Raw genomic sequence first — 9,816 nt, forward strand, 5'->3', positions numbered from 1 at the left:
AATGGGGGGTTCACACTTGCTCTAATAGATATTGAATAGCATCTACTGTGCGCCAGGCACCCCTAGAATGATTACTCTTTTGATACGCCCCTGGGAGACGGGAGCTGATCTTATGCCCATTTTGCAGATGAGGAAACTGAACCAGACAGAAATCACCCAGCTAGTTAAGTATCTGAGATCAAATTTGAACTCAGACCTTCCTGATCTATCCACCACATCCCCTAGCTGCTTTCAATCTATATTAATTATAATGAATAACTTTATAATAATATACAGCTTTTAAGTTCTCAGAACACTTTTCTGATGCCGTCTTCCCTACAGCTAGAAGAGGGATCTGAGAGAATCCAACTTCCCGGCAGCCACCCCCCCCCCACCCCCACCCCCCAATCTCACTGAGGAAACAGAGCCCCAGGAAGGTGGATTAATTGGGTTTGGGATAGAGATACAGGAGGCTGTGGTCCAAAGCCACGTCTTCCCTTTCCAGAGGAGACAACTAAGCCCAAAGGAAGAAGGTGCCTTGCCTGGTCACATGGAATGTGCTAAGAAAATGCTCTCCTGCTGAGGGGGCACCATTTGTTTAAAAAATTAGTAAAATGTATTTCCCGAAATCCTAGTCTCTCTCCTCCTCCCACCTTAGAAGGCTCCCTCCGAACAAAATAGAGACGATGTCTTGTCCTTCCATTTTTCAGCACATTCCTGGAGGTGGACATTCACAGATTCTTCAAATATTGAATGTGTGGCTGTCTAGAATGTTCTTTGGGTCTACTTGTTTCCTCTTCATTATCTCCTGGAATTCTTTCCAAGATTTAAAGTTAGCCTGCTCATTGCTTCTTAGGGTGCAGCAGGATTCATCACAACTATATGCCACCACCTGATCAGCTGTTCCCCACTGCATGGGCATCCCCTCAATTTCCAGTTGATTGCCACCACAAAGCAAGTTGCTACCAATATTTTAGGACATGGAGGTTCTTCCCCTTTTTCCATGATCTCCTTGGAAAATAGACCCAGCAAATGGTTGGGGCATACACAGTTTCAGAGCTTTCTGGTATCATTCTAGAAAGATGGATCAGCTCATAGCTTCACCAACAATGTATGGGTGTTTCCATTTTTCCACATCTGTGATTATTGTTTAACTACAAAAAACAACCATTTTGAGAAAGAAGCTGTTGTCCAATGATGTGTATCCCCCAAATACATTAATTCAGTTCATTTCAACAACCAATCATTAAATATTTGGTCTATGTGATGGATAGAGAACCAGGGAAACCTTAGTTCAAATCCTGCCTCTGCCACAGCCTGGCTGTCTGGGCATGGGGAAGTCACTTCTAAAAGACCCAGGCATCTCTAAATCTGCAAATCATGGGCACAAATTATTGGTAGGTCTTTATTGGCAAAGAAAAAGTTTCTTCATTAAGACTTCCCTTATCCCCACAACCTCAGATATTACAATTTGTTAAAGTATATTAGTCAAGGAACAGCTAAGGGGCACAGTGGATATAGCTCAAAGACCTGGAGTCCAGAGGACCTATGTTCAAATCTGACCTCTGAGACTTCTAGCTGTGTTACCCTGGGCAAGTCACTTAACTTCAGTTGCCTAGCCTTTGGAGCTCTTCTGACTTAGAACTGATATTGAGAGAAGGTGAGGATTTTTTTTAAGTGCATAAAGCACTAAGATCCAAAGACAATGGAAAACAGCCTTTCAAGGATCTCACATTCTACTGGAGCATGATTATGGCAGGCTTACCAATAAGGAAATGGATAGAGCCATTTGGAGGGTGGAGAAGGAAGACAATGAACTGGGGGAGAAGGGAAGGCTTCAAGGGGGGATGGGGTCTCAACCTGAGCCTTGAACAGAGGGACAAATGAGGAGAGGATGCTTTCCAGGAATGGAGGGCAGACTGTGCAAGGCTGTGGAGGTAGGAGATGACATGTCATATAATGGAGGTTACTGCAACATTAAGTGCATGAGAAGATCGATGTGATTGAGGGAAGCAGCAAAGAAAAAACTGGTGCCAAGTTGGGAAAGGCTTTGAATGCCAAATAGAGAAATTTGATTTTTGTTTGAGACAACTACAAGGCAAAGCAGGGAATGTGAATATGCTCCAACAACCTCATTAAGATCCAGAGTATCTCAAAAAATCATGTAGGCTGTAAAAAAATAATAACTACCATTATTTAACATTTTAAGGTCTGCTTTATGTCACATTTTATCCTCATGACAATCCTTAAGATAGGTGTTATTACTATTCCCATTTTAGAGAAGAGGAAACTGAGGCTAAAAAAAAACATTAAGTGATTTATGTAGGAGCCACATAGCTAATAAATGACTGAGTCAGGTTTTGAACTTAGGTCTTCCTGGCTCTGCTCTATTCACTGCCCCACCTAGCAGTAATATTCAGAGAAAAATCATAGTGAGTGAAGAATGTAGGGGTGATGCCCAGGTCATGACACATAGCTAGGTAGACAACCTATTGCATTAGACCGTCAGTATGTAACCTTGGATGGGCCTTGTCAACAGACAATAATCTGGTGCCCCAAAGGGAGGAAAACTGTTAGCATAATATATTGAGCTTTCAGGGTGACCAAAAGTATTCTCCCAACATGGCTACACTAACATTTGATCCATCCACAACCCACCTGTCTGGTCACTTCAAGAATTCCAAATACGCCTGAGAATAGGAAGCAAATCCAATTTCCTAGAAGCCAATGCAGCTGGCATAAAGGGAAGAGCCCTGCCTATGGATTTATAGAATCCAGGTTCAAAGCCTGCATCAAATGTTTATCTCTTCTATGTCCTTGGGCATATCCCTGGACCTCAGTTTCCTCCACTGAAAAATGAGGTCAGACTAAACCCAAGCCTGTGGAAGAATTTCAGGAGACAGAATAGGTGCTAACATTATCTTTTTTTTAAATCATTTTATTCAAATATATTTTATTTTCCCAGTAAATTACAATATCCAACATATGTTTTCTGGCAAACTCTGTGCTAGGGTGACGATTGTGCCCACAGAAAGGGCTCTGAGTGCCCCCTCTGGCACACACGCCATAGGCTCACCACCATGGCTTTAAAGCATTCAAGCATAGAATGACCCTTTGAGCTGGGATGACAGGCCAATTTCCTCATCTATAAAACGGGTGTGATTGCCTCAAAGGCTCCTCCTAACCCTGGGTCTGTGCTCCTGTGGGGTCCCTGAAGGGTAAGTATCCCCTTGTATTACTATTCCACCTTTGGTGGAGAAGGAAAGGGAACTTCCACAGCCATGCAGCGAGGCAGGCTTAGAGCTGGGCTCTGAATGCTTACTGGTCTCTCAGATTCCATGGCCAGCACACCTCCCCCTAGCTGAGGCTGCCAGAGAGGGAGAGGCTTCACGGTCACCCGGTCACCCAGGATGTCTGCTAGAGAATCAGAAACCTCTCCCAGCCCAGGGGTCTTCGCCTGAAAAGTGAGGGGCTTGTAGGGATCTCTTAGGAATTCTGCTGTTCTAGGCTGCCTCCAAACCTCCCCCCAATACTTCTTTTCCCCATTCTTCATCCCTTTGAAGGGCAACAGGGAGAGTGTAGACTGAGAGAACAGCAGATCTATATTGCACTGAAATGGTGAGCAGCCAAACTGGGCTCATTTGATCCAAGAGCTCGACAAATACAGAACAATGAGTGTCTGTTGTGCTTCCAGCAAAAGCCCTCCCTCTTCTCTCTCCTTCCTCTCTGCCTCTGTCTCTCTTCTCTCTGTCTCCATTTCACTCTGTCTTCTCTCTCTCTCTTTCTGTCTGTCTCTCTTCTCTCTCTTTCACTTTGTCTTCCTGTTCTCCGCCTCTGTCTCTCCTCTCTTTTTCTCTGTCTCACTATCTCTCTCTGACTCTCTAGCTCTGGCTCTGTCCCTCTCTTACTGTCTCTCTCATTGTCTCTTTCTTCTCTATCTATTTCACTCTGTCTCTCTCTCTCTCTCTCTCTCTCTCTCTCTCTCTCTCTCTCTCTCTCTCATTTTGTTTCTCTGCCTCTGTCTCCTCACTCTGTCTCCATTTCACTCTACATGTCTCTCTGTCTTCTCTCTCTCCTTCTGTCTCTCTTCTCTCTCTCTCTCTCTCTTTCACTTTGTCTCCCTGTTCTCTGCCTCCATCTCTTCTCTCTCTTTCTCTGTCTCTCTCACTATCTCTCTCTGGTTCTGTCTCTGTCTCTATCCCTCTCTTTCTCACTGTCTCTTTCCTCTCTATTTCACTCTGTCTGTCTCTCTCTCTTTTTCTCTCTCATTTTGTTTCTCTCTCTTCTCTCCCTATTTCACTTTGTCTCCCTGTTTCTCTGACTCTGTCTCTGCCTTGCCCTGTCTCTCACTGTCTCTCTCCTCTCTCTGTCTCTGTCCCTCTCTCACTATCCCTCTCTGTCTCTGTCTCTCTGTCTCTGTCTCTCTGTCACTATCTCTCTCTCCCAGCTATTTTCTTTAGTGCTCCTTTAGATGAGCCACCTGCTTAGGGCTGCACAGAATGTTCCTGTATTCTCTGTGCCCAAATGGACAGCATTCCTCAGCTATCCTTGTGAGGATTCAAAGAAAACAGAACATTATGGAAGCCTGATGAGCCCTGGAGACAGCAGGTCTGAGGTTGGCTCCCAGTTCTGCTTTTTCCCATCTGAAGGTTGTTTGAGCTCTCTGGGCCTCAGTTTAACATGCTGTGAAAAAAGGAACAATCATAGCACATGCCCATTACTTAGCTCGGGAATATTGTTGAAGAAGTATTTGGCAAGCCTCAAATGCCATATAAATGGGGCCTTTTAGTGACTCATTGTTTGGATGAACCTTAGATCAAGCCCAGATCCATCTAGGAGAAAGACCAAGGTAAAAGTTGTGATGTCTATAGACTTGGGTTTGAATCCTGCCCTGATGCTGGCTTCTGGGTTACTCTGATCAAGCCAAGCAATTAACATTGATTAAGTGCCTCTAAGTATGCCATTAAATTTGGTGTACCTACTACATGCCAGGCACTGTGCTAAGTACCATGAAATCTCCCTAGCTTCAGCCTGTAAAATGAGGGTGTTGGTCTCTTCCGGTTCTAGATATGGAGTCATAAGTCACTTGGGCTTCACTTCACTCTTCCAGAGAGGATTATGGGATGAATGGATGGACCCTTGTCCCAAACAGACAAGACTAATGGTAACACTCCTAGAAAGGAGAGCCATCCAACATCCTGCCCCGTGACCCTCAATCTAGAGCCGGAAGGGGCTTCACCGACCCTCTGGTCCAAAGCCTTCATTTTACAGAGAAGGAGGCTTAGGTTAAGGCACTTTCCCCAAATCCCATCCTCAAGGAAATGACTAGCAGGAGCAGCATTCCAACCCAGGGCTCTTGACTCCCAATTCAGTGTGCTTTCTCCTGTGCTGGGTTAGCTCAGCCCTTCTCTGGGATGTTCTCTGAGGTTTCGTCAGAGACATACGATAAGTCCATGAAGGCGGCTGGGCGCTGGATGAATTTCCAGGTAACACGCAGGAGAGAAGTTTCAGAAATAATAGCGGAGCTGCGAGGGGAAAAAAAGGCAAGGGATACTGGAGACAATCGGGAGCCTGGAAAAAGATCCTGTTCCAGCCTCTAAACAAAGAAAACAGAGAAGGAGGTGCATGAATATTTAACAGACCAGCCTACTGACTTAAAGCTTTGTCATCTGGGAGTCCAGCTTGACTCTAACTCACGGATCATTCCCTAGTCAGAAGCAAGAGCATCGGTGGTGTAGACCCAAGGGAAAATAATCAGAAATAGGCCGGGTCCAAGAAGCAACACCACCAAACCTTTGACATCAAGATGATCTCTAGGCTGGTGATGGAATTAAATTGGCCCAGGATCTAGCGAGTCTTCTCAGGGCACCGTGGTAGGCCCTGAGGGAGAGTGAGTGGGTAATCCATAGGACCTGGCTATGCAAGGCCCATCAGTCCCAAAGGTGTAACTCCATTCTCTTGAATCCTAGGATACAATGCAGAGAGATGCCAAGGAAGTTTGAGGAGATTCAGGGACAAGCCTGTGGTTCAAACAGCTTCAAACACAAACTAGCTACTGCTATTCAACTCAAAGCATTTGCTCACTCCTGCCATGTACCGGGCACTATACTAGGTGCTGGGATCACAGAAACAAAACTTAAGAGTGCCTTCCCTGCCCTCAAGCTTACATTCTCCTAGCGGGAGGGGACATGGCAGGGCGATGGATAATTAAACACAAACGTAGCTCCTGAGAGCTCTGGCTATCCTCCTCCCAAATCCTAATCTTACAGCTGAGTCTTGGGCTTCAGAGCAAGACCGCATCTTCCCCTCATGGCGCAGCGCCTGAGGAGTCAAAGGAGGGGTGAGGGGTGGAGGGGGTCAGTCACTGATGTCATCAGCTTGGTCAGCTAGCCTTAAAGGGCTTCCAGAAGGGGGAATTTACTGGGGTGGCACAGAATAGCTGGCATAAATCATCTCCATGAGGTTTGTGGCATACTCTTCCTGTGTACCCAGCACCCAGGGCAAAGTGGGCTCAAACTTCCGGAGTAAAGATGGCAAAGTGATAACTCAAGGCGTCCAGAAGTCCTTTTCTCCTTTTGGGCGGATACTCAAAAAGATCGCCTTAGTACCATGTGGTTTCTCTCCTGGGCTGCTTGTGAAGCCATGAATCTAGAAGCAGCCTTTCCTTGGCTTTCTACCTAATTATTCTTTGATGTCTATGTCCTGGGCTCTTGGGGATTGTGGGAAAACATCCAGTTACTGGAAACATTTGGGGATGAAACAACTGTTTATATCCTAGTATCTGTGGATAGATGGGCACTGACTGATGGGAATTTCCTGGGATGATACCTCAAGGAAGCCCATAGGATTATGGGAAACCTAACGCCCTCTAGACTCCTTGAAGTTTTGAAAGGATTTCTTGGCAACATTCCGTTAAAATCATGAGTTTGCTTTAAGTCTATGGACAACATGAAGACTGCCAAAGGCACGCGGGCCTCTCCCCTGTAGCTTTAGAGAGTTTACTTTAGAGAAAAAGCTATGAATTCACCCACAAATGCTTCAAGTGCCCAGTTAGGACAATTTCCAACAGTTAGGCAGAGGCTGAGCCCTCAGCACAACCATAATATCTCTCTCTAGTTCCTCCCTGGTCTCTTGGTGGCTGTGACAAAAATTCAGGTTACTAGAAATATTGGGGGGAGGAAACAGCTGATTAGACCCTGCTATCTACAGATAGACAAGCACTAGGCGGGGAAAGAGGAGATTTTTCCCTTCCCCTGTGCTTGAGTAGATGGCTACATCTGGGGATATCAGCCCAGATCTACTGCCTGTAGAACAGACACACACACACACACACACACACACACACACGCTCTTCTGTGTCCCTTCACTTCCCTCTCTCCTTAGGTGCTGCAGGTTCTTGCTCTTGCCACCTCCAACCCTTAGAATCCCTAGCAGATTCTGAGAGAGCTTCTCCCTTTTACACAAATTCCCCAGGACATAACAACCAATGGCGTTGCTTGATTCAAGGAGGTCTGAAGGCTCCCGTTCATACTGGGTTCTCTGCTGATCCTTTGAGTCATACAGGGGTCTTAGCAGAGAAAGGTAAATACTTTTATTTTCCTATTTTTTATGCTTATTTTCAGTTCCACATTCTCTCCATCCCCTGCCCCCCACCCATTGAGAAGGCAAGAATTATGATAACTATTATAATATGAAGTCATCCAAAACAAATGTCCACAATAGCCAAGTTGTGTGTGTGTGTGTGTGTGTGTGTGTGTGTGTGTGTGTGTGTGTGTGTGTGTGTGTGTGTAAATCAGCAAGAAAGTAAAAGAAAAACTGCTTCAGTTCTGGCACTCATCAGTTCTCTCTCTGGAGGTAGAGAGCATTTTGGATCCTTTGGGGCTCTGAAATCATCTCAGGTCGTTGTCTTGATTGGAGTAGCTGAGTCTTTCCCAGCCCATCTTCCTTCCCTTACTGCTGTCATGATGTACGATGGTCCCTGGTTCTGCGTCTCCTTCCCCTTTCCTTTGCACCAGTTCATATAAGCCTCCTCAGGCTTTTCGGAAGCATCCCCTCCATCGGTTCTTACGACATCCTAGTATCCCGTCTCAGTTGTTTGGCCTTGGCCAGCCGATGGGCAGCCCCTCAGTCTCTCGTTCTTTGCCAGAAAGGTAATTTCTTTTCCATGTTCTAAAGAGCACATGCCTGGCATACAGTAGGTGCTTACTAAATGCGTGTTGACTGACTGAAATGAATGGGCTAATCAATGGAGCTCCTTCTTTAGAGAGAACCACTAGCAAGTCATTTCAGCATCCTGAGGGGGCAGGAACAACTGGTGTTATCGGGACTGAATCAAAGACATTAAAAGGGCATCCATGAAAATGGGGGAAACATAAGGGAATGAGCTCAGGAAACCTATCCGGAATGCAGGAGGGAGAGGGAGGGAGGCAATTCCCTGGTGGGGGAACCTCATCCTAGTACCATTGCTCGTGCCATAGAGCTGCGATGAAGCGGTTGGAAAATTAAAGAGAAGGGAGTTACCAGCTGCCATGGAGCGCTGCCTCAATGGATGTCATTGATGGACAAAGAAACAGAACCGGCAAATCAATCAAGAAACATTTATTGGGGGGGCAGCTGGGTAGCTCAGTGGAGTGAGAGTCAGGCCTAGAGACAGGAGGTCCTGGGTTCAAACCCGGCCTCAGACACTTCCCAGCTGTGTGACCCTGGGCAAGTCACTTGACCCCCATTGCCCACCCTTACCAACCTTCCACCTATGAGACAATACACCGAAGTACAAGGGTTTAAAAAAAAAAAAAGAAAGAAACATTTATTGGGCACCTTCAAGGTGCCAGGCCCTGTGCTGTGATCCCCACTGCGGAGAGATTCACATTCTGATGGGGAAAATCCTCACACACATATCTGTGGGTATCTATGAACTATAGAGAAGGTTCAGCCTTCAGAGTGTTGGACTAGAAGTTGCAAAGTCTCGAGTTTGAATCCTGCCTCTGACATTCACTTAGCTTTGTGGCCTTGGTCAAGTCAGGTTTCTAATCTGGGAAATGGGGATAACAATAGCACAAATGAGATAATGAGATATATGAGATAATGAGATAATGTTTGGAAAAGTACTTCCCAAGCCTTATAGTTCTATATAAATTCTTGCTCATCTTATATACAGGGACCCATTGACCCGCTGGGGTGATCAGGCCAGAGTGCCAGCGGGGAATTTTTTTTTTATTTCTTTTTTAAACCCTTAACTTCTGTGTATTGGCTCCTAGGTGGAAGATTGGTAAGGGTGGGCCATGGGGGTCAAGTGACTTGCCCAGGGTCACACAGCTGGGAAGTGTCTGAGGCCGGATTTGAACCCAGGACCTCCCGTCTCTAGGCCCGGCTCTCACTCCACTGAGCAACCCAGCTGCCCCCCCTTTTTAATTTTTATTCTTAATATTTTCCCCTGGTTCCATGTTTCCTGTTCTTTCCCTCCCCCTACACCCCCCGTAGCCGAGGCACAATTCCACTGGGTTTTACATGGATCATGGATCAAGGCCTAATTCCATATCTAGGCTAACTTCTTAACAAAGAGACTCTCACCAGTGAGACCCAGCCCCCCCCCCCAAATGATGCCGCTGCAATCAGGGGGGCTCGTGCCCGGAATGGGGCCTCCATAAACCATGGCGGGTACCATCGAGGGAAGGAGCTCCCGCCCGTACCCAGGAAAAGCCAATTCTGCCAGTCTACCGAAGACCAGCAGCTCCGGAGGGACCAGCTGCTTTAGAGCACCTCCATCCAGGAGGATTCTTTGGGCCAAGAACTCAGGCCAACCAAAGCTCAGAAGAGACGGGAGCAAGGCAAAAAGAG

The sequence above is a fragment of the Gracilinanus agilis genome, chromosome 5 (assembly GCF_016433145.1).
Source record: "Gracilinanus agilis isolate LMUSP501 chromosome 5, AgileGrace, whole genome shotgun sequence".
NCBI lineage: Eukaryota > Metazoa > Chordata > Mammalia > Didelphimorphia > Didelphidae > Gracilinanus > Gracilinanus agilis.